At 37.1% G+C, this 26,239-nt stretch overlaps 1 protein-coding gene and 1 pseudogene across 2 annotated transcripts in view; both read right to left on the reverse strand.

Annotated features, from left to right (window-relative positions):
- Window positions 1-7,677: 7,677 nt before the first annotated feature.
- MGST1 (microsomal glutathione S-transferase 1) overlaps window positions 7,678-26,239 on the reverse strand; it is a 175,579-nt gene continuing 157,017 nt past the window's right edge. Inside the window, exon 10 of the transcript XR_013830512.1 lies at window positions 7,678-7,862. The gene's annotated coding sequence lies outside the window, so the exon portion shown is untranslated. The remainder of the gene's footprint in view (window positions 7,863-26,239) is intronic.
- LOC307194427 (large ribosomal subunit protein eL43-like) overlaps window positions 8,199-26,239 on the reverse strand; it is a 59,383-nt pseudogene continuing 41,342 nt past the window's right edge. Inside the window, exon 2 of the transcript in view lies at window positions 8,199-8,532. The product of the transcript in view is annotated as a large ribosomal subunit protein eL43-like (transcript). The remainder of the gene's footprint in view (window positions 8,533-26,239) is intronic.

Raw genomic sequence — 26,239 nt, forward strand, 5'->3', positions numbered from 1 at the left:
TTATGTTCAAATGGCAAGAACTACGTGGCATCGGTCTCCACAGGCACGATGCCTCTCAGCTATTTTCTGACCCGATTGCTTCACTGATTTATATTCCTTTTCTGACTCCTATGGGCCTTTGATTCTGCGACCCCTGCTCAAGACAGTAAGGCTCCATCAAAAGCATGGAATTAGATCCGTGTTTTAGAAAGACGACTCTGCTGACAATGTGTAGATGAGTTATGGTGAGGGAGATCTAGAACGAAATGTTGGAGGACAAGGTAATATTCCAGAATATGAAGGATGAAATGACAAATATAGTAGATAAAAAGGAAATGTTTCCAAGGAATTATCAGGACTTGCTGCCATATTGGTGTATCTTGCAAGGGAAAGAGGACATGGTGAACTCTGCTTGTGATCCATTGGATAGTAGTGATGCCCTTAATTGAAAGTGAAATTGGGAGGAACTTGATATAGCTTTGATGAAGAAAGGAGTCCAAGAAAACACTGATTACCTGAAGGCCCAAACTTATGGAACCTAAAGAAGATTTGGCTATAGATGTTAATAAGCAGTTGAGTCCATCACTCTGGAGCAGATTGGCAGATTGTCTATGGGTGAATTTCAGGGAGTTTGTAAAGCCTGAGGAAACAAATATAAAATGTAGTATACTTGTGGCCTAGTTGTCTTTTTTCTTCTTCTTCCTGGTGCTGATGTCTTTCATTAGACTCTAAGGGGCCTCTGGTAACTCTCTAGCAAAGGTTGGCTGGAGTTAAAGATTTGGGACTCATCCAGAAAATGGTTGAAATTATACTCTGGAATGTGTGTATGGTAAGAAGAGAAGAGAAGAGGGCTAAGAAGAAGTAATTGGAGAAATAAACACAAAATATTTTGGGGAGACAGAAACAGGAAAGTTTCAGAAAAGAATGCTAAACCTTCAGAGGAGTCAAGTAGATTAAGGCCTGAAACAAGGCCATTAAATTTGGTGACTGGTAATCTAAGCAGGTCTGGAAGCCAGGCTTCAGTGGGATTTAAAAAAAAAAAAAAAGGAAGATTAGAAAGTGAGGGCAGCATGAGTGAGCTATTTTTATGGGTCGTCTGAGTCTGAGGATTAGGATGAAAGATTGGATTTTAAGGAAATTTGGGGGAATTATTCAGGATGATAAGAGACTTGACTATGTTGGAAATTGAAAAGGAGATACCAGAGGAATAAGGTAATTAAAGATGTTATAATAAGGGCAAAAGTTATGAATGTGTGAGTATTCAGAGCATCTTTAAATTCCTTACTTCTCCCGACCCCAGGCCCCATGCCCTCATCTCTACCCTAGCCTTATCAGCCACATTGCGGGAATTGTTGGAGAGGAGAACCAGATAAGAGATTGAAGGGTAGGGAAAAAGAAAGAGAAAAGATAGAAATTTACTGGAGAGAGCATAGGATAAATTTGAAGGAAAAAAAAAAGTAGAAAAAGAAAAAGGCCGTCACCATAGGCAATTTATGATGGGAATTGAAAGTCTGGAGGTAGAGAGAAAGAGGTACCAAAGCAGCAAGTGAGAAAGTGGTAGAACAAGAGGAACAGCGGAAAGTGGATTTAAAGAGTGGAACTGTGTATTTTATTTATTTATCTGGCCATGCCATGCATCATGCGGGATCTTAGTTCTCGGACCAGGGATGGAACCCATGTCCCCTGCAATGAAAGCATGGAGTCTTAACCACTGGACCACCAGGGAAGTCCCTCGATTTTTAAACAAGACTTCCTTTCACGATGTTTGAGAACTGAAAGTAAAGATCTGGATTCCTTTTCACTCCCATCGTTTGCTAGAGTGTGTTTCTTTGAGTATCGTGCAATATTTAGACTGGACTTCTCGGGGCTGTAATATTTATTTGGGTTACACAAAAAATGAGGAGGTTACTTAACAGTACAGCTCTGAGTAGGACCAGAATTTTCTCTTCCAGAAGGTACTTTGTACATTCAAGGCCCCAAATCCCAGCACAGTATAGCAGTAGTGTTTAGGCTGACAGGATGGACAATTATGAAGCCATTGGTAGAAAGGAGATACAAGTGTTGAAAAGAAATTTTACATGTTCTTTACTTCTCATTCTAAAAGCCAGGAGAGTTGAAGGAAAAGAAAGATGGCGGAATGATTGTCTTCTATGGATTACTACTTCTGACCCCTTCCACCCTAAGCTTGGGGAAAGAGAACAAAGATTGGAAATGGGGAGGTGGGTTGGGAGATGGGAACAGAACATCTATGAAGCAAAGCTAAGAATGAGGAGAAAAGTAGGAAAAATGCCATTTGGCCAACTGTTCTTTCCTCTTTTCCTTCCCTGGAAACCAATCACATTGACATTCCTGTCCAACCCACACTATTTTAGAGAGCGATAAGGAAAGAAGAAAAGAAAAGGGAAAAGAGAAGATAAAACCTAAAGGGTAAAAATGCTTATTTAAATTCTTCTTCCATTTTCTTCTTCATTTTTACTTGGCACCATCCACGCCAACCTCAACCTGGAGCCTCCGTCCACCAAGATTCTGTTTGACTTTGCCTATGTCTGCTGCTTAATGCCACACTGCTCTACTTCAAGATCCTAGAGCCAGCACCAGTGGCTTGAGAAAGTCCATCTTCCTCTGGCTGTCCCATAGGAAGTGTTCTATAATCTAGGACTAAGATTGCAACAGGCAAGACATGCTCCTGATACCTGGAACTTAAAGTACAGAATTCCTGTTCCCTTATTCACATTGTTTCTGCCCTAGATTCTTTCTGATTCAGACAATACCTAGTATAATATATGTGGGAGAGGGATAATCAAGAGAAGAGGGTGTTGTTTATATTTCAAAGGCCTCAGTTAGTTTTCTAACCATTTAGTAAAACACTTTGTTTGACCTCATTGCTTTTTTATATTTACTTAAAATTCAGCATTAGCAAAGTACCACTGTGAATTGTTTTATGTTTCCCTTTGTAATTTATCAACGACTGTTTTTAGTTGTATGAGGCTTTAGGGGCTACATGCAAATACCTATTTTTCATTACATTTTAATTTATGCAAACACTACAGAAAATAGGAAGATATTATCTCAATAAACGGTAGCTATAAAAATTTGCGGGTTAAAACTCCACCATAGAAAAACATCTTTGAGGTTACTTTAAGCAAAAGGCATAATCCCACACAATTGCGCATATTCACTAAGTTTTGGGACAGATAATTTCAAGATTTCAAACTGAATTAAAACTTATAGATTCATAGTTTGGTCTCAAGTCACCCTAAATACCTGAAAAGCTTACTAGCTTAATGGAATGAGTCTACATAAAAAAAAAAGTGGATCATAATTTTTTTGTCCTGGCATAAAATCTTTTTATAACCTACCAGAAAAGTTAAAAAGCCATATTCATAAAATATTTGCTATCATTTGCCTGTGTGTTTCTAATTATTTCCATATCTTGGAAGCAGTTTGTCTCCTGCAATCACATAAAATAAACAGCAAAACATGGTTTTTATTTGTTCAGATTTGAGCTGTAGACATTGCTTCTCAGTAATATTAAATAAGTTATTTAATTCGTTTCTGTTTAAATATTGATAAAGTTTATTATTTGTACTCCAGATTCTTCCACAACCTAGAATAATTTAGATAATTAATAGAATTTTTGATACATTTTAGAATAAGTTAAATTAATATTTAATTCACAGTTCTGTTTGATATCATAAAAAGTAATGATAAATATGAGTATTTTGGCAACCCGTAATTCTTTAATAGCATTCTCTTATGGAGATAAAATGTTTAAATATTAATTAATTTAGTACTATCAGAACTGCATAGTTATTAGGCATTTCCAAATTTGGAATTTTCAATACACAGGAACTGGGTAATGAAAAAAGAAAACTAAAAGTCCTCCTCTAGTCCTTATAGGGGACAGATCAAATGAAATTTTCTAATAATCTGGAGTTGTTTCATAATTGAACACTTAGTAGTCATTTCCAAAATAACAAATATAAGGCTTCATTATGGCCTAGGATTTTCAAGTATATCCACGTCTGTCTCTATACCAAATAGGTTTTCATTACTCAAGTAGCATATGGTAGTAAATGAACCAAAAAGGAACATGTTGCATTATTTTTCTGCATTAAGTGCCGACATTATCTTTTTCACACTGTGTGTGTGGTTTTATGTAATGAGAATCCTTTTAGAGACAGTTTGGAGGTACACACTCTATTCTAGCTGATACCTTTTTGAAGGAGCCCATTTTCAACGTAACATACAGTGTGTGAATTATGCCCAATCTAATTATCATGCAGTACTTTGGGAATTTACTCCTAAATGGCTGCTATTAACATAAACAAGTCAATTTACATGTCACAGTGAGGTTCAGGTTAAAAGAAAATATATAATGGATTTCTGTATATTTGTGATCTATTTTAACTATGCTTTTATTTAAAAGGAAAAAAAAGAAGATAAATAGATATACTGATTTTTCTCCATATAAACTTTGCTCTTATAATAGCCATATGAATAGTTAGTGGTAGTTTTTACCATCAGTCATATATACTTTTTGAGTGCCTACTATGTGTAAACATTGTTCTGGACAAAGGCCTTCAAAGCAGATAGGTCTCTGCTCTGGCAACAACTACTCTGAACTAATTTTGCCTCAAATCTCTGCAATAACAACTTTAGAAATCTAGAGGAAAAAACACCACCGTCAAAGGGCAGGGATGACTGGCATACAAAGAGGGTATTTTTCCGTTTTGAAATGAGACCTTGTAATATGGAAGAAACCTTAAGTGTAAGGCAAGTTAAATTTTTTTAATAAATTCAAATTTAAAACATTGAAATTGGTTGAAATGTGTCGTTAAACTGATGAAGTCAGCAAGAAGATAGGCACTATGTAGTTAAAGGAGAAAAAATTTACAACATGGATATAGAATCATTAACCCAAATTTTCCTCGATCTTTTAAAATTAGGATGATTTACCAAGCTCAGGGAGGAAGGCCAGAAGGAGTTATAAACATACTTTTCAGAGTGGTAAATAAGTATCATGAAAAAACGTTAGATTAATCTTGATGAGTGAGTCAATTTGAGCATTCAAGATATATGGTTATTCAGTTGTAATGTCTTTTTCCTGGCATTGCACCAGAGCACAGGCTATATTTTCAGGGAATTTAAGTTCTATGGAAGGAGGACATTTGACAAAGAAACATTTCCAAATAAGACAGTCGCAGGATCTCCTTTTCTGGAGGTATGTAGGGAAAAGCATTTTGGTTTTGGCTGTTTCTACAAAGTAGCCACATAAACTGAAAAATAAAACCTCATTCAAGCAAAAATTAGGGGTTCCTCATCTAATTCCAAATAACTGCAGTGGTTATTCTCTCTAGATTTATCATTATTACATAGACATGTCTCTTGTTCTATCAAAAAGCCCAAGAATGGTTTTGGTTGGTGGCTTTCAAAATCAGAGAACCTTTATATGCACAAAAGCTGAACCTGATTATGACATCAACTTTTAATTACAGTCTAAGGGAAAAAAATAAAAGAGAATGTATGTTGGTTGGAAGACCATGAGCTGTTATCAGGGGGTATGACATCTAATTGATTCATCCATTCAATCATTCATTCTTTCAACAAATACTCATCGTGCGTTTACTAAGGTAGGTGGGCAAGAAGTCTAACTTACATTCTAGGGCAACAAAATGGAGAGCAAAATAAAGATATTCTCTGCTTCAGGGACTCTGGGTTTGATCATTACAATAATAGCAAGAGGGGGAGAAAGAGGAGGATGAGGCAGAGAAGGAAAAAAGGAAGGAAAAATTAATCTTCGCATATACAGTAAGGCTGAGAACAGCGCTTGTTACCATGAAAAACCTCTTCTTTTCTAGTTTATTGTTGCCTCTGAGTCATGTCAACCAAATATTTTATATTTTCCAACTATAGTGGTTACATTTTGCTTCATTTTCAGCACATTATTTTAATGGCACAACTTTGAATTTTGTTTTGAAACAAAAGCACTGCTACAGGATTAAGCTGCAAGTGTAGTTTTAAGATAGAAGGAGAGTGAACTCGATTTGGAAACAACTTTTCCGGCAACGGTATTTTTTTTTAATTATGAATTATTTAAGAATAAAGTCCAAACTCACTTCTGAAATTATCCCCTAGAATTCTAGCCTCCTTGAGATTTTCAGGATCTCCTTTGTAAAGATCCGAAATGATGATCAAACCCTTTTTACATCTATTCATACCTTTATTATTAAAAAAAATAAAAAAAACCTTTTAAACTTGACTGATTTATTTCAAACACTCGTACAACTGAACTAAGAGGGCGGGGAGGGGGGGAGGGAGTGTTTCTCCAGTAGCCTTAAAAAGAATGTAGCGCTATTGTGTTCATAGTTTAATCTGCTGGGATTCCATAACCGAGGAAAGATGGGTGTCAGATCTCCACGCATAATCTTCAGTACATCCGGACCTGAGAAACGGAGGTGGAGAAAACGAAAACAAGATAAAACTGAAGCAAGCTTGCCTTTAACTTTGTAAGAATGTGAATCAAATAGTGTAGGGGAAAAAAAAAAAAAGGCGTCATCAGTTTCAGGATTGGGGCTGAGACACCGACTCTAACTGGGTTCCCTGTTTCTGCTCTGTGCAGATACAGCTAATGCACCACTGAAGTGGGAGGCAGGTGGACGGCAAAGCCAGAGAAACTTTTTTTTTTCTCCTCCATCAGATTGAAGTGAGAACAGGAGCCATACTTCGACAAAAAAAAATAGAGAAACAAATGGGGACAGAACACCCACAAGTGCAATGGAAGCCCTTCACCCAGTCCTGGTAGAATGTTCTGGATCTGATACCCTCATAGTTGTCTCAGAGCAAGATAAGTGTCGCCTTCAAGATTAAATATTCTTTTATAGGGAAAAGATATGGCAACCAATACCCCTCACTTCATCCTGCTTGATTAAATGGAGACTAACGATTCAAAGTAAATCACTTTTAGGTATTTAGACGCCAAGTTAAATAAGTAAGTTTTTCATTAGCATAATAAAAACACATGAAAATGCTGTTGTTACCGTACCCAATTTGAAGAAAACACTTAAATGGGAGAGACAATATATCAAAAACAAAGTTCCTAAAAAATCACATTAAGAAGTAACTGAATTACTTTTTTGCAAAGTATCCAAAAGACTCTCAGTAAATATAAATTTTAAGAGAATATTTTAAAATAGTTTTAGATGTATTTTCACTGCAACTCTGAACTTTTTTTCTGATGACCCTTTAGATCTTAATACAATCCACGTCCTTATTTTCATCACCTGAGTCTCCTTTTTAAGTCAAACATTGGTTTCAGATTCTAAAAGTGCTGCTTTAATGTTCATAAATAGTGTAACACACTATCTGAAATAGAGATGGGCAGTTCGGTTTCTAGACTGTAGAGATTTTGGCTTGTTTCTTTTTCTGTTTCTGTATGAGCTACCTGGCTTACCAGTTACTGGATAAAACTGGCTTTTCAATTATTTGTATTAATACATTTCAATTTATTTTAATCTCATTTCATGTTTTAGTTCATCATCCAATCAAACATTTTCTAACTACTTTCTGAATTTGTTACCAAACTTTGATACCAAACATCATTTCCAAACTTTGCTTTTCCTTTTCACTTTACCATATATACAGTGTGAAGGTGCTGTGGTCTTAATTCCATCCTTCTCTCTTGATTTCAGACCATACCTTTAAAGTGTTCTTATTACTTGCTTTTTGTTTCTGTTCCACTTGTTGCTGTTGCTTTCCTGGGTTTGGTCTTAGTTTTTGTTTTTTGATGCTTGTTAACACTGCCTCACTTCGCTGGTTCAAAAAGAACTATTATTTGCTCTATGAGTTTTCTGTTTCTCTCGGTGACTATCAGCTTCTGTTTCCTATTTTGGGGCAGAAAGGAAAAAGCCTGTGAATGATGGGCTCTGATTTCAAGACTAGCCCTTTAGAGCAACTTTCTAAAGTGCCAACCATTTAATTCAGAATCACTCAGAAATCTTTCAAGGAATGCAGATTCCTTGGATCTCACCTTTTCCTTCCTGGCATAAGATGGATTTTTTTTTCTTCTAAGAAAACAAAGGTTATTCTTAGATAACAGCTCCCAGGTTAGTTCCTTTCTATAATCTATTTCTTTCTCTTTTAGCAGTCACTAAACTTTAGAAATCTCTGAGGATACTTATTGGGGGGGGGGTTACATAAATGAATCCACTTATTACAGGCTAGCAGTGTTTCCCATGGTGGAGCTTCTGATCTTTCCATTCCTTCTGTCTTCTGAGGATGGACTTTTCTGTGACTGCAGAAGTGGTATTGTAGGGTCAGTACCACCGGCTACCATTTTCATGCAGGAACCACAGTGCCAGACGCCCACAGCTAGCTCTCCCTCTTGGCTTTGTGACAGAAGGAGCAAGCGTACTTGGTGTGCTGGCTCATTTCAATTTTCTTCACCATTTTCCTGAGGGAGACACCACAACAGGTCCTGTATTTACGGACAATTGCAACCTTCTTGGTGCATTTAGCCTTGTAGCCGTAAATTAGGTCCAAGATCAGAGACCTCTGATGTTTTATCAGTGTTGTTGTTGATGTTGTTATTTTAACGAATAAAAACTATATGATCATCTCAATAGATACAGAAAAAGTGCTTTTGACAAAATTCAACATCATTTATGATAAAAACTCTCCAGAAAATTGGCATAGAGGGAACCTACCTCAACATAATAAAGGTCATATATGACAAACCTACAGCTAACATCATACTAAACAGTGAAAAGCTGAAAGCATTTCCTCCAAGATCGGGGACAAGACAAGGATGATGACTCTCGCTACTTTTATTCAACATAGTTTTTTGTTTTGTTTTTTTTTTTTCGCTGTTCGCTGGCCTCTCACTGTTGCAGCCTCTCCCGCTGTGGAGCACAGGCTCCGGACGCGCAGGCTCAGCGGCCATGGCTCATGGGCCCAGCCGCTCCGCGGCATGTGGGATCTTCCCGGACCGGGGCACGAACCTGTGTCCCCTGCATTGGCAGGCAGACTCTCAACCACTGCGCCACCAGGGAAGCCCTTTTTGATGATAGCCATTCTGACAAATATGAAGTCACCTGGCAACCAACCAGACCAGGGGCCAATCAGCCTACCAGACTGCCCACATAGTTAGCCTGCCACAACAGAAGGACTCACGCAGCCCTCCTAGGGGAAATCTCTGGAATGTATAGCTTGGGTGATGAGAGGGAAGTGCACTGCAGGGACACAGAGGGCACTTCTCCAAGTTCGAGACATGTAACTAACCTACTACATACATAAAAATACCAGTAGCGAAGAATGAACTAATGCCATTTGCAGCAACATGGATGAACCTAGAGATTGTCATACTGAGTGAAATAAGTCAGACAGAGAAAGACAAATATCACTTATACATGGAGTCTAAAAAAATGGTACAAATGAACTTATTTACAAAACTGAAATAGAGTCACAGATGTAGAAAACAAACTTATGGTTACCAAGGGGGAAGGGAGGGAGGCATGAATTGGGACATTGGGATTGACATATTCACACTACTATATACAAAATAGATAACTAATAAGGATCTGCTGCATAGCACAGGGGACTGTTCTCAATACTCTGTAATGACCTATATGGGAAAAGAATCTAAAAAAGAGTGGATATATGTATATGTATAACTGATTCACTTTGCTGTACAGCTGAAATTAACACAAAATTGTAAATCAACAATATTCCAATAAAAATTAAAAAAAATAAAATCCATGTTGTAAAAACAATAAATAAATAAAAATTTTAAATTCTTCCTGTTTAAAAAAAAGTACCAATAGCAACTTAGACAAAATGAGGCAGCAGAAGAATGTGTTCCAGATGAAGGAACAAGGTAAAACCCTAGAAGAAGAACTGAGCAAAGCAGAGATAGGCAATCTACCTGAGAAAGAGTGGTCATCATCTTTATACATTAAGGAAGCAAAGCCTTAGAAAAGTATATTTCCCAACACCATACAGCTAGTAAGTATTTGGTACAACCAGAATTTTAACAAATGTTTGTTTTATCTCAAAGTTAATGCTTGTTTGTTGTTGTTGTTGTTTTGTTTCCCTGGTCAAAAAGGTCATATAAATATAGACAAAGTAAGAATTGTGATGACTTGCCTATGGAACAAATGAATTCTATTTTAGTGAATTAGAAGCCAGTAAATAAGGACCAAAGGCAATCTGGCTTCTGTTTGACGATAATTTTCAACTACACTGTAAATTCTAGACACAGGTTTCTTTAAAATATTGACATGTGCCAATGGAATTTTAGAACATACTTGGATGTCTGGAAAAGGAGACTCTATGTAATATACTAGTAAATGCTTCTAATGGGAAACTGGCTTATATTAATAGCCATCAAGGCCACCTCCCCTGTAAGGTCTCTGAGCGGCAGAGATGCATAACCTGTAAAGGTGATATCATATAATATAACCTTTAATTACAATTAAACATTAATTAAATATTTTTCCAATTTTGTCCATTTCCTTGCAAAGAATTTTATAGATTAGCCTCTTTCTGTTTTCATAGTCCAGCTCTTAAAATTAGTAAGTAATTGCTGTTAGTCTTGTTTAAACTTGTTTGAATACAAAGTGCACAGTGAGATATTATTTTTGTAGATATTATGCTTCAAACCAGATATCCTCTCAAAAGAAGGTATCATGAAAATTGAATCTGCCAGACCATCAACATGCATTGCAGAGACATCTAATATTAAAAAATAACAATAAAGGAACTCCTGTGCTTTCCACATGACATATTCTGCATTCATAAGCGTGTAAAGGACAAGCTTCTTTTTTTGTGAGTAATACAATATTTCTTAAAAGCATGCATTTTTATATTCTTTATTGTTAATCAGAGAGCATACTGCTATGATACCATTAACTCACAAGAGATTTCTGACTATATTTTTATATTGATAACACAGTATCCAGCACTAAGCCAGTTGAAAACAACAGGCACCCTCTTATGTTAAAGTGAATTGGAATGATTTGGATCAAAGGCAGAGATATTTAGATCGAGGAACTAAATCCCCCCTTGAGACAATCTATAAAGGTTCCCTTCTAAACCTAGATATTGAAGCTAAAATTAAGCAGTTCTTTTAGCTTAAATAGAATGTGCTCAAGCTGACATAAAGTTTCAGAGACGACTCCTGTCTGTATCCCCCAGAGTTTGAAAATTCTCATGATCTGAAGTTCGAGATGGAACAGATTCTTCAATGTTTGTCTTCAAATGGCCTGTGACTACTTGAGGCTAAGTGGGTACAAAGCTAACCTGAGACAAGAGGTTCTAGGAATTTCCTGACAATATCCCTATTCAAAACTTTGGTCTCTGCCATGGCCAAGTGAGAAGAGTTTTTAAACCAAAATTCTTCTAATCCGTTTTATAAAATTTCTTATTTGTCATTGCTATATCAGGACTTCACCAACTGAAGATGGCCAGAAGCTAAATTCAAAATAATTTAAACCAGCACAATATTGCAAGTCAACTATGCTTCAATTTTTTAAAAAATGGAGTTAAAAACACCTTTTAAACCAGTTTCACAACCTTTACTCTATCAGAGTTACCTGGAGGGCCTGTTAAACTTTTGGACCTATCCCCAAATGTTCTGATGCAGAAATGAGCATTTCTAACAAGTTCTCAGATGAAGTTAACACTGCTGCTCCTGGGGTCACTGACTTGAACAAGTAAATAAAAAACAAAAAAAGCTCATGTGATTTTTAAGTCCAGTGGTCCAGGAGTCCTATTGCTGCTTCAGATCTGGGTGGCCCAAAGGGAGGAACTTAAATACTGTAACGAGAGCTCTAACTCTCCAATTATTAGTCAGATTCACTCTGTGTGAGCATTAAGTGGTCTCTGGCACACCCGTAATCATGGTATACAAGATAAGCAAATTCATCGCAAAGGGACAGTCTTACCCAATTCTCTGTAAGGAAAGTTCTGGGGAAGGCTCTGTTTGGTCTTAGCTTATTCACATGCCTATTTCTGGGGGGAAAAAAATGACTGAGCCTAGGGTGAATTGTGATTGTGCAGGTCTAGGCCATGTGCATGGCCATGTGTCCAGAAGAAGTTCCTTCAATAGGCTTGGGCATTTCAATCCTATTTATTTATTTATTTATTTTTAACATCTTTATTGGAGTATAATTGCTTTACAATGGTGTGTTAGTTTCTGCTTTATAACAAAATGAATCAGTTATACATATACATATATCCCTGTATCTCTTCCCTCTTGTGTCTCCCTCCCTCCCACCCTCCCCATCCCACCCCTCTAGGTGGTCACAAACCACCTAGCTGATCTCCCTGTGCTATGCGGCTGCTTCCCACTAGCTATCTATTTTACGTTTGGTAGTGTATATATGTCCATGTCCCTCTCTCACTTTGTCACAGCTTACCCTTCCCCCTCCCCATATCCTCAAGTCCATTCTCTAGTAGGTCTGTGTCTTTATTCCCGTCTTACCCCTAGGTTCTTCATGACCTTTTTTTTTTTTTTTCTTAGATTCCATATATATGTGTTAGCATACGGTACTTGTTTTTCTCTTTCTGACTTACTTCACTCTGTATGACAGACTCTAGGTCCATCCACCTCACTACACAAATCACTCTAAAAGAAAGAGGATAGCATGGAATCCTCTTTCTTTTAGAGGGACTCGTGTCCATAAAATTCCTCAGCGCTTCATGTGAGTATGCTTTGGCATGGCAGCTCCTTGGCAGGATGATGCCTGCAAACGTCCGTATCTAGTTTGGAAAGACAGTCTTGACGCTATAGCCCTGGGACCTACACGTAAATATAGAGTTTAAATTACCTTAATGGCAATTTTTTAATCCTTAGTAATGTTCTAATTATGACAGTAGCAAATTTTAAACAGTCTCTGACGGTGTTATTACCAGTCCAGAGAAGAAAGAACTCAAACAATATGAAAATTGGTGATGCAGATGAACACAGACTTGTAGTTCAACAGTTCGACTGATTTCTCTGCTAAGCATAAGGTAAATTCGTTCACATTCAGAGGCTCTTTAAATGACATGATTTAATGTGACTAAAAGATGTACAGATGGCACTACACTGCCTCTACTGGGAGGAGAGGTCAGACAGCAATTGGCTCTAACACAACCCATCCTAATGTATAGCTACAAGCTGCCACATCAGGGTCCATCCTTCCAAGAGCCTGTTAGGTGAAATAATCGAGCACTGTGACAGTACTCCCCAGATGCAGGAAAACATGGTGACATTAATGCTACCCTGAGTAATGTCAGACACTCACAGAATGACTATTCAGGAGCAAGTTTTTAAAAATTGATTACCTCTTTATTTGCCTAATAAGAAACCAAATATTATAGAATATAAAAAAGAATATATATAGGTATATATATAAAACAGAATCACTTTGCTGTACAGCAGAAATTAACACAACATTGTAAATCAACTATACTTCAATTAAAAAATAATTTTTTAATTTAAAAAAGAAAGCAAATACTATAAATATTAGGTGAGAAATCTAATATGAATCCAGCATCCTACCGATCGTTGAATTTTTTCATAGGAGCACTGAAGGATGACATTTAAAATCACAGCAACATTGGTATTTATACTTTTAATATATATTATCAAATGTAATTTGTATACTACATACTTTAAATAATAAGAATGAGAGAATTAGACCAATCAAACAACACAAAATTCCATTGATATAGATAAAGGATAGTTGGTACTACCTTGATATTCTAAACTCAAACTTGGCCTCATAAACTAATGAGTGCCTTTTGGAAAATGACTATTGAAACACTGTGGCTTTCAAAATATTAAAGACCAGAAAAAGGTCATTGTCAAGAAGAAAAAGTTACTGATCATTTATTTCATGAAAGGATCTGTACAAAATACAGGTGTGCAAGGACCAAAGAGACACATTCATTAGGCAGAATATGACTACATATAATTCCATCTATAAGAAATGTTAAATTTGGTGATATGATTTGTGATGGAAGTAGCCCAACCTACAGTTGCATCTGAAAAGCAAAATGTAAAATACTTAAATTTTCCAGTTTAGAAGCAATGCCTCTTCCAACTACCAGGAGATAAGGGGCATGTTCTCCTACCTCCTCATTATTGAAGAGAGAAAAATGGACAATGAAAGGCAAAACGAGACCTGGAAAGGACAAGTGACTACTGAGAATCGCCAAAGAAACTAGCAGTAGAATTAGAACAAGAATACAGGTCTTGTCTACCAGATCTGTTCTCGTTCTACCATAACGTTCTTCTATGTCTCAGTCATCTGCTTGTGGGCTAACTTAAAACAATTAATTACAGTACTTAGGATTATTAAGTACTGTGGTCATTTACTTCCAGCTCCCAGTCAACAAGCTGTGACGTATTTTCAGTTCCATTTTGCACATAAGGTAATTGGGATCAGGTGATATGTCAAATACTAAACATCTGGTTGGTTTTGAAAGAAAGACCGTAAGTCAGATCTCCTTTTTCTGCTGCAGTATGTTGTCTTTCAAAATAACTATGCCCCTAACTGGGCTTGAACCACCAACATAGCAATTAAAAGCAAAACATATAAATAATTGTAAAGAGATTTTGGTTAAAGCTCACATTACAGGAGATGTTCAACTTCATACTCTCTTAGAGCCACTCCCCTCATTCTTTTAAATTCTGTTGGTTACTGTGATATTGCTAAATAAATTGTTCAATCTCTCATTTCTTAATTCATTAGCAATAAAATATATTTTCAACTTCCTGGTACTGAAGGTGGGAATGTAAGTCACATTCTTTCATTTCTCTTTAGCCCATTCTCCAGGCAATTTAAAAATTATTAGTTAAATGCTTCCATCATTCCCATTGTAACTGTAAATAGTATATTTAAACTTCTAGTACTTGTTCCAGCAATTATAGATGGTATGACTCCAGTGGTGTCTCTGCTATATTAAGATGATGTTAATACACTTACTCTTTTCTTCCTGTCTCCTCTTTAGCCCCTTCATCATATCTATAATTACCCATTGCATCTCTGTGCTTCACTGAGATAGGCCATCATTGACTGTATTGTTTTTATCTAGTTTTGATATCAAAATATGCTAATCTGATAAAAGCTAGTTGGAAAGTCTCTCTTCCTTTTCTCTTCTCTGGAAGAGTATATGCAAGATTGAAATTATTTGTTCCTCGAATATTTGGTAGAATTCAACTATAAAATTATCTGGGTTTATTGCTTTTTTGTTAAAAAAAATCTGATTTCTTTTATTGAAAAACCTGTTCTGGTTTACATGCTCAGCTGAAGGTGAATATCCAGACCTCACACACAACTGGTCTTCTGGAACAGCTTTTCCTGGAAAGACTTCACAGAAGCTAACCTGAGTTTCCACCATTGTTCTATGTAGTCTGGAGCAGTATACAGGATCTTGCCAGGCTATACACCAAATATCCATACGAGAAACCCCGGTCCCTAGGCTTCGAAGTTTTTAATTTGCATGATTAGGGAAGAACTAGCCTCCTTGGTGAAAGCACAGAAGAGTCTATAACAGCAAAAAGATATGGTAGCTTCTTCAGCATTCATGGTGTGGAAGAGATGTGATCAAGAGCTGGCATTCAAGCCCTGAAATTACAGCAGTGTGATCAAGCGGAACCTTTGTGCCCTGTACTTTATGACCACCTTAGCTTTTAGAGATTGGGGAGCACCAACTTTTTCCCTGGTCGGAATCCCAAAACTTGTGATTCAGCTACATGATATGATGAACCAGCATCCCGATCTGCTCTGTCAGCATTCTTCCAGAACTGATTATATTAAGCACGAGGCTCTGAGCAGTTTTCATGGAATTTTCCTTGAGACCAGACTCCTTTTCTGGGAAAGCCAGGCCGTAGGAAATGAGTCTTGGACAAGTTGACCCTTACCTCTTAGGTTTTCTGTTTTTTCTTAAATCACTTTTTCTAAATAGCTTTTCTTAAAGGAATTTATTTCATTGAATTTATCAAATTTCTTAGGACAAAATTTTCATACTATTCACATTATTTTTTTTTTTTTTTTTTCGGTACACGGGCCTCTCACTGTTGTGGCCTCTCCCGCTGCGGAGCACAGGCTCCAGACGCGCAGGCTCAGCAGCCATGGTCCACGGGCCCAGCCGCTCCGCGGCATGTGGGATCCTCCCGGACCGGGGCACAAACCCGTATCCCATGCATCGGCAGGCAGACTCTCAACCACTGTACCACCAGGGAAGCCCTTCACATTACTTTTTAAATTTCTCCTTTTAAGAAAATTAATTTGCCAATTATTTATTTTATGTTTTTCAAAGAAGCAGATTTTTAACTTTGTTTTTCTATGACTGTAGCTTGTTTTTACATTCACTGATTTCATTTCCCTAACAAATGTTGACTGAGTTCCAACTATTGGCTAAGCATTCTTCTAGGTACTGGGAAAAAATAGTTTAAAAATCCCTCATGTAGGGTCTTCCCTGGTGGCACAGTGGTTGAGAATCTGCCTGCTAATGCAAGGGACATGGGTTCGAGCCCTGGTCTGGGAGGATCCCACATGCCGCGGAGCAACTAGGCCTGTGAACCACAATTACTGAGCCTGCGTGTCTGGAGCCTGTGCTCGGCAACAAGAGAGGCCGCGACAGTGAGAGGCCTGCGCACCGTGATGAAGAGTGGCCCCCACTCGCCACAACTAGAGAAAGCCTTCACACGGAAACGAAGACCCAACACAGCCAAAAATAAATTAATTAATTAATAAACTCCTACCTCCAACATCTTCTTAAAAGAAAAAAAATCCCTCATGTGATCAAATATGCCATTCTAATGTAAATAACACAAACATGTAAGGTATATTCTGTGTTAAATGGGATATATTCAATGGAGAAAAATATATCAGAGTAGAGGAGTTAAGAAGAATGAGAACAGAGATGTAATTTTGTAAAAGGGAGTCGAGAAAGGCCTCATAGAGAAGATCACATTGGGGAAAGACCTGAATAAGAGCAGGAAATGAACCATGTTTCTCTCAGAAAAGCATTGTATGTGGAAGTGTCAGCATGCTCCTGGTGTGAGAGCAATGTTTGGTGTTTTTGAGGTTCATCAGAATCCTTGTGTGACTGGTGTGGAGGAAGCAAAAGAGAAAGAAGGGAATGAGAGGGAGATGTTTGCTCTTACTTCATTATTCCTTTTCTTCTACTTTCTTTGGATTTAGTTTGATGATACTTTTTCTAATTTCTTTTTTGGGCCTCTCACTGTTGTGGCCTCTCCCGTTGCGGAGCACAGGCTCCGGACGCGCAGGCTCAGCGGCCATGGCTCACGGGCCCAGCCGCTCCACGGCACGTGGGATCCTCCCGGACCGGGGCATGAACCCACGTCCCCTGCATCGGCAGGGGGACTCTCAACCACTGCGCCACCAGGGAAGCCCTAGTTTTTCTAATTTCTTGAGTTGAATGCTTTGCACAATAATTTTTAGGTTTTTGTCTTTACTAATATAAGTATTTGGGACTACACATTTTCCTCAAAATACATGACTTTTGCTACATTAGTTGCATTTTATACTTTATGCTTATTATTTTGTTACAATAATAGTCCAAGGTCATTCTGACAGGTGTGAGGTGATATCTCATTGTTGTTTTGATTTGAATTTCTCTGATGATTAGCAATGTTGAGCATCTTTTCATGAGCCTGTTGGCCATCTATATGTCTTCTTTTGTAAGATTTTTATTCAGGTCTTCTGCCTGTTTTTAAATCAAGCTGTTTGTTTTTTGAAACTGAGTTGTATGAGCCGTTTATGTATTTTGGGTATTAACCCCTTTTTGGACATACCATTTGCAAATATTTTCTCCCATTCAGAAGGCTGTCTTTTCATTTTGTCAACGGTCTCTTTTAATGTGCAAACGTTTTCAAGTTTAATTAGGGCCCATTTTATTATTTTTGCTTTTGTTTTCTTTGCCTGAGGAGACAGATTCAAAAAAATATTCCTAAGACTTAAGTCAGAGAGTGTTCTGCCTATGTTTTCTTTTAAGAGTTTTATAGTTTTTGGTCTTTGATTTAGGTCTTTAATCCATTTTTAGTCTCTTTTTATATATAAAGTGAGAAAATGTTCTAATTTCATTCTTTTACATGTAGCTGTCCAGTTTTCCCAGCACCGCTTATTGAGGACACTGTCTTTTCCCCATTTTATATTTTGCCTCTTCTGTCATAGCTTAATGGACCATATGTGCATGGGTTTATTTCTGGGCTCTCTATTCTGTTCCATTGATCTCTGCATCTGTTTTTGTGCCAGTACCATACTGGTTTTCTTTTTTTAACTTTTTGTTTTATATTGGAGTATAGTTGATTAACAATGTTATATTAGTTTCAGTTGTACAGCAAAGTGATTCAGTTATACATATAGCTGTATCTATTCTTTTTCAAATTCTTTTCCCATTTAGGTTGTTACATAATATTGAGCAGAGTTTCCTGTGCTGTACATTAGGTCCTTGTTAGTTAATCATTTTAAATATAGCAGTGTGTACATGTCAATCCCAAAGTACCATACTGTTTTGATTACTGTAGCTTTGTTGTATAGTCTGAAGTCAGGGAGCCTGATTGGCTCTTATTTTTGAAATTAAGCTTCCATGAATTTAAACTTGCTGCCATTACATGATTGCTTTTTCAATCTCTATGGCTGACTGGGAGTTCATGGAGACTAGAGCATCATCTTAATCACCTTGTTTCCAGAGTAAAATAAGATACCTAATGTATAGTAGAGCCTCAAAATAGATATTTGTTGGGTGAGTAGAGTTTATTATTGCCACCATTGTTCTATTTATTGATTTTCTAGATTGCATTCTCTTTTTTTCTCTTGGCTATTTGTTTTTCTTTGTTGGTTTATTATTTGCTTCCCTGTCAGGAAAAACAAAACAACCTTATAAAAAGGTTTTGTGACTACTTAGAAATCAGATTTTTAGGTGTTTCTTTGTAAGTTTCTTCTATTTGTAGTATCTAACTGACTGGGAATTCAGTTCTGCTTTATAAAAATGAGAAGATTTGTTTTAATTTTTGTTAATGTTGTGCTTTTAAGAGAATAAGAGGAGAAGTAAACCCCAAAAACACAGAAGGCTAAAGACTGATTTTCGGAAAACCCTTACAAATGAATATTTTTTAAAGAACTGGGATATTTAATATGAAATTTATATGTTTACAATGCTGCGTTGCTGATCCTGTCCATTTCCCCAAGTACCATTAAACTTGGCTAACATCAAAAAGTCTTTTGTGAGAAGTTTATCTATGACAGCAGGTAAGCAAAATGAGTTCCATCTCTAGGACAATATGATGGAAGAGGGGCAGCTTGAACAGGGTACCAAAATGACTCATAAGCTGAACTACTTTGAAAGAGGCAAAAATCTCAAATAGGACATTCCTTCTTGCACTGGACTTTCCACTAAACATTAAATAAAGATTGAATCCAATCTTTCTTAGATTTTAAGAGGCAGTTGACAGTTGAGCATTAGTTAGCTGTAGAAAAGAATGAAGAAGTGTCTATGATTGTTCAAATGCAGTTGAGTAGTAGAGAAGTAAGTTAGTAGGTTTGCAACAAAACAAAACAAGACAACTAAAATACATACTTGGAAGACACTTGTTTGTATTAACCTTTTGGGAAGCTGCTAAAATTAACATTAAGAATGATTCAGTTTATACTGCACAGAAAGGAAAAAACAAATTTGGAACTAAAAACGGTTTCATGCATTTAACTTGTCTTTAAATTTAAAAATTTACATGTTATTTTTTAGGTTATATGAATAAGACAGATGCTACTTGTGAGCTCTGGGTGTTCAAAGAAAATAGCTGGTAATCTACTTAGCTGAGGACAATAAGTTTTACCTTATGCTCAGAAAAAATCAGGAAGATACTTTTACCAATTTTACCAAAACAGCAGGATAAACTTCAAACTAATCTTTCTCTTTTAGAAAAACCACATGTAAAAGTGAATGAATATAAAATCTTAATATAATTCCCTAGATTTGAAGAGCATCTTTCTTCCAAGAGCTTAAAGCAATTTGCTTTATGTTCTTATTCAGTCTAGAAACTCTTCTGTGACGAAGATATGCATTAGACAAATATATGCATAGACAAATATGTGTTTTTGCCCTCATTCTATGAATAGGAGAATTAATACTTGCTAGATTAAGACTGATTGGCTCAAGATTACAAAACTACATCTAGATCTCCTGGTTTCATGGCCAGATCTCTTTCCAAAGACTTTATTTACACTTTAAGCAATGCAGAAATCCCCTTTTCTCCCACTTGATTTCAATGAATGACCTTGACTGCTTGTCAGGCAGATGCCATGCTGTCTTCTAAAAACTAGATTCTTTCTCCCTTCCATATTTCCATCCATGTGGAATGCCCTTTCTCCCTTTGATGTATTCAAATCCTTCCTTCAGGTCCCACCTCATCTAAAACTTATCCTCTGACTAAAGAGGCTCAACTTCAGTTGGTTCAACCAAAAAAATGACTACATTCAACCAATGTGTTTAACCAACCATAACCATGATTCTGCTATGGTAACAATATCAGCATATTTCAGAAGAAAGTACACCATTAACTTGTCTTCTTTGAGGACAGGGACCATGTCTTAGTCATTCCTGTTTATTCAGTCCCTACATAGGGCCAGAAATACAGTAGACAATGAGTGTAAATGCTTGCTGAGAGAAGGTTGCTGTATAGACAGTGTTGATATATTGTCGTTTCTGAATATTTATGGAATAGTTGAAATATAGAACAACAACTATTATTATACACTTACGTTAATATGTTTAAATCACAGAGCACAATATCAATTCAGTTGATGGTAAATAAAGCTGGCAACTACCTCACAACCACTGCTGGCTCCCTGCCCATCCTGCAATGTCTTTGATGTCTGTCAACTAGGTTATGATGGTTAAAGATGTGAGGAGTCTTTTTAGTTGTGCCCTCACCACATCACACCACTACTTAGTCTCTAGCTCCATTCCCTGGGGTTATCCCCCTTTCCACTCTTTTGGTTATTCTCCACCAGCTGCTTGTATATTACCAAGTCCTCACTGGATTTGGAGCAGGGATATAAGAGTGGAGGCATGTGGTGGTAGATTGTAAGATGGCAGTTGAGGTATCTGCTTCGTCTTTCTGGCCATGATCATTTTTTCCTCCCTTTTCCAATATCTTCAACTCTTCTGAACTGTCAGACAGGAATTAGAGTTTTCCAGGTGGTTATGGGTTTTCCGTTTTACTGTACCATTTGACCTGTGGCTCTCTATGTACCTAACAAGGAATCAGACACATAGTAGATGCTTGGTAAACACTAATTAACTCATCAGCCCCCTGGAAAGGGAGTTCAACAGAGGCACCTCTGAAATACCAGAAGGAAGAGCCAAGGTGACTGATGTTAATAAGAATTTCTATTCATCCCCCAAATCAGCAATAGAATTGCTCTTTCCAAAATCAATTCTTAACCAACATAAACCCAATCTAGCAAGCCATATTTCTATTTAGTTCAATTGCTGTCTATTCTACTCCTCTTAGAAGCATAAAAAATGCTTTTTAGTAGGAATCACAGAACCATACACTTCCTACTTTTCCAGCTTCTTGGCTAACTGGAATAGGAAAACAGAAATGGTATTGCCATTAAAACTGAAGTTATGTAAGAGATACTGAGATCATCAAAAGCACTGGGATTCATTTATCTATGAATAATTAAGAATCAAGTTTAAAAAGTGTGTTTTAAAAGATGGCAGATCCCCAATAGCTTAGAAACTTCAGCAGTTGCATTTTTAAAATTATGTTCATCAGCCTTAATACAAAAGACAAAGCTTTCAAACAGAACTCATTGATTCTCTTACTCTTCCTTTTCACTGTTCATTAAAAAAAAATAGGTGTGGGAGTCTCTCACCCATTTTTATGAACATTCTTTAACATTCATTGAACAATTCATGTATATGCTAAGCCTTGTTAGGGAGATAGCATTGGTTTTGCATTTTCCACGGTCTTGCAAAGGCACCTTCTGAGACATTTGTTACTGTAATCCATAAATGGATCATGATTGTACCCTTTGTTTCACCTTAAGCCCAAAGCAGCTCAAGTTAAATGCCAAGCTTCTCTGAGTTACAAATTTAGAATCTCTCCCAGGTGCTTGTTCGCAGGGTGCATTAGCCCACTGCCCGGGTTGATTAGCACGCTCTCTCCAAGTAGTATAGTGACTACCATATGCGCTTATCATTTATCATACTTATATTCATTTTATTCTTATCCCAATAACGACAGCTTTCATGTAAAATGAAAGGAGAAAATGCGATTAATTTCTCAGTACACCTTTCACATCATGCACAAGCACACGGGCTTCTGAATCAAACACGTGTCTTCTCTGAATTTGGATTTTAGTCTCATTATTATTATTGCTCTCATTCAAAAATAATCTGAAGATAACCATTTGTTGTGTCTTCAGAAATGGTCAAGCAATAAAGCTGGCAGTGGGGTAGGGACAGCAAGGAAAGGGGATAGAGGTTTCTGATTTGTCAGTGAGGGGAAAAGCAATGACAATGGAAAATTAAGCCAGTCATCTGGCCTAAGACAATGCTTGTTTTCAAGCTTAATCATTGGAGAATATATCAGAGGTATGTATTCAGCTTTGGAGTCAAGTAATTTTGAAAGTCCATTTTGGTGTGGATAGCCAAGAGCCTTAACAAGTTTGAATGAAATCCAACAAGGGCAAACTCTTTTAAGTATGTATTCTATTGGTTCAGAAATAACAGGGTGGATGGCAGGTGGTAATGCAACTCCCCTCTCAGGAAATCTCAAATTAGAAATCTTCCTTACAGTTCTTCACCTGGAGCTGCAAAGACACTTTTGCATGTCCTGTCAATTTAATGACATTTTTCCTTCTTGCTATGGGGCATACAATGGTTAAACAGAAAACAATTTTTGAGCAGCTGCCGCAAGTAGGGTGGGAAGGATGAGAAGATGTTTACTGGTGTTACTCAAGGAATGTCATGGTGTTTATAGTTAACAGTCCACGAAGGATGCCTTTCCAACTGGAACTTGCTCAGGAGGGATCCTTTCTGTGGAAGGTTGTGGAACAAATCTCTCACTCTGGTCCGGGAGGGCACAGAATGCTCAGGTTAGACACAGAGCTGCTGAGCACCTTATTTCCCTATAGAAATAAGATGACAGAGATTGCTACTTACAATTAACTTGAGGCCATTGCATTCTTCATGATTTGCTAATAGCAAATAGCAGCACAAACCGTGAAGCAAGGACATGACCAGTCAAAACACACAGAACACAGTCGAGAATGGTGTCGGAGGAATGTCAGCGATGCCGGAAAACTGAGAAGCTAGCTAGAAATCCACAAAATGGCTCTCATCAGTTCTTAGAGAGGAATATGAAAAATTAGTATGAGAAGCCCAAAGTATTACTTTTATAATTGCATATATTTATGCTTAATTTAATTCACAGTATAGTGAATAGAATTCTCCTTCCAGAGTGTGTGGTCAGACATGCCAAAACTTTCTTTGGCTGTGTTCCTAATGCCCTCCATTTAGATCAGGGTTTCTTAACCATGGCATGATGGATATTTTGGACCAGAAAATTCTTTTTGTGGGTGGAATGCCCTGTACATTGCAGGACGTTTAGCAGCATCCTAGGCCTCTACCCACTTTATGTCAGCACTAACCCCATGGGAGTGACAATAAAACATCTCTAGACATTGCCAAATGTCCTGGGGAGGGAAGGATGCAGAGACTAGATTGCTCCCTTTGAGAACCACTGATTTATAGGGATATATAAGCCTTATCTTATACTAAAGTCAAGATTCTAGCCGACAGATTTGAAAATTGTCTAGTAGAAATATGGATGGAATCTTGGCAAGGTTTATTTCTGACTATACATGCTTCATGTAAAAGGCAGGGATTGATTTCAGCTAGAAGAAACATTTGTGCTAAGGAAGTTCTTTTTGCCTTCATGGAAAAACTAACCTACAAAATGTAAGGAGTTAAGGAACTGACTCAAGGATTTCCAGATGTCATCGGAGCTTGGCTCAAAGTAAACATTCCATCACTTATTTTCGGAAGGGATGACGTTTTTTTAGTTTGTTTTTGGCTTTCTTTTTTTTTTTTTGGCCTCTCCATTTGCTGCCAATTCAGTACAAAGCCAATTGAAATAAACCATTTTCAACTGCTTACCTACTTAAAGAGCATTTTTAAAACTCATTAACCCTCTAAGCATCTCCATTTGGTTATTTTTAGTTATCCATGGCCATGTAGGATTTCACTATTCCCCAATAAGGATAAAAACAAATTAAAAAAAATATATCTCCAAAGACACTAGCCACTTCAGGAAGAGTTTATTAAATTAGCAGTTGAGGGGGTTCCCTGGTGGAGCAGTGGTTGAGAGTCCACCTGCCGATGCAGGGTATACGGGTTCGTGCCCCGGTCCGGGAGGGTCCCACATGCCGCAGAGCGGCTGGGCCCGTGAGCCATAGCCGCTGAGCCTGCGCGTCCGGAGCCTGTGCTCCGCAACGGGAGAGGCCACAACAGTGAGAGGTCCGCGTACCGGAAAAAAAAAAAAAAAAAATTAGCAGTTAACACATCAGCACCTTGGAGGGTGGAAATGTCATGTGATAGATACCATCTCCAGCCTCTAAGACTCACCGTTTTTCAGCTCAGGTAAGTAATCAGTTGTGCAGGTATTTGCCCAAATTATTTAAAACTCTTGATTTCTAAATATTGAGAAGATCTGGTTCAAAACAGGTGGTCACATTGTTAGTGGTATTCATAGTTTGGGCAGTATTGCTAATTAACAGATTCATTTTGGCCCTCAATTTTTTTCTTGGTTGTTAAGGAGGTAAGAGAAAAGCTGTTTTATAAGTACCTTTTATGGGCCAGGTGAGAAGTTGGCTGACAGAGTATACAGATTTTATGCACTTAGAATTACTCGAGGGATTAAAGTAGTCTTAGAGAAGAATGTGCATAATTTATATAATCTCAGAGGAAAGTCTTTTATATTCGCTTAGGGAGAGGCAAGGAACGGATGAAGAGAGGTGATGGGCTTAGGGAACACCAGGAATTTGATATGACTGGAGCATTAGAGAGGTGTGTGTGTGTGTGTGTGTGTGTGTGTGAGTGTGTGTTCATTTGAGCTCTACACTTGGTAAGTATTCTGTTCATTGCATCTACCTATAACTTCAGAGATGTATCAAGGATGAATTTGTCTCTGTAATAGTTTTTCCACAACACTGGTGAGTTGTCAGGGAAGATACAAATTTGTAAGCCTATGTTCTGGTCCACCCATTAATCACTCAGCATAGGATTATTCTGCTACCATCAATGGTAAATTTAGTATCAAATTAGATGGTGTTAGATTGTCTTTTGGACCTGTAAACTGAACTTTTGTAGTAAATACATTTTTATCTAGACTTTGAACTACAAGCCAAAATTAAAGGTTTGGATTTTTTTTGTTTGGTTTGGTTTTCTGTTTTTTTGTTTTTTGCTGTACAGCCCAAATTTCTCCCTATTTTCCTCATATGTAAAAATCACAGCATTAAAAAACTGAGCATTAGTTGCATAAGAAAATTTTGTATACAGAAATACCATAGATAATTATCATTCACTAAAATAATTTTAACAAAACTGGTTAGCTTATTGATTGATAAAAATATTAATAAAATAAACAGGTAAGGGTGATTCAATTTTAACACCCCGTAGTGTAAGATTACCAACTGAGAAAACAATGATTCCCCTAAATAATGGTTTGTGTTCATGTTGTATATTTCTGCTGTTCTCCAATGTCCTCAATATCGGTCACTGCCGGAGGCAAGTGTTAGACAAGACAGACAAATGGTCTGATCTAGAATGGCAAATTCTATGTTTCCTTAATACAGTCTCCTGGAATGACAGCAGTTATGTATTTTTAAGTCGGCTCTTCCATTATGGCGATAAATGGTTATTTAAATACAGTCAGGTTCAAATTACACTAGTGGAAAATGCAGCAGGAAAAAGTATCAAAGACAAAGAACTTTTAAATAAATCTCATTTCTCCTCCCGCCATATGAGGTAATTTCCATGCCAGACGGCAGATGTTTATGCTGGTACTTCAAAGAAGTAAAAATTAAATGGATCTCAAAACTTAATTGTTTTTAGTTTAAAAATGCTCTCCAAAAAATGGGAAGTTTAGAATGATCTCAAAAACTCAGGATCTTAATATATAATTTTAATTTGGGAAAAAATAGTCAACTCTTAAATCATTCAATTTTTTTAGAGT

This window comes from Stenella coeruleoalba, assembly GCF_951394435.1.
Source record: "Stenella coeruleoalba genome assembly, chromosome: 11".
NCBI classification, from domain to species: domain Eukaryota; kingdom Metazoa; phylum Chordata; class Mammalia; order Artiodactyla; family Delphinidae; genus Stenella; species Stenella coeruleoalba.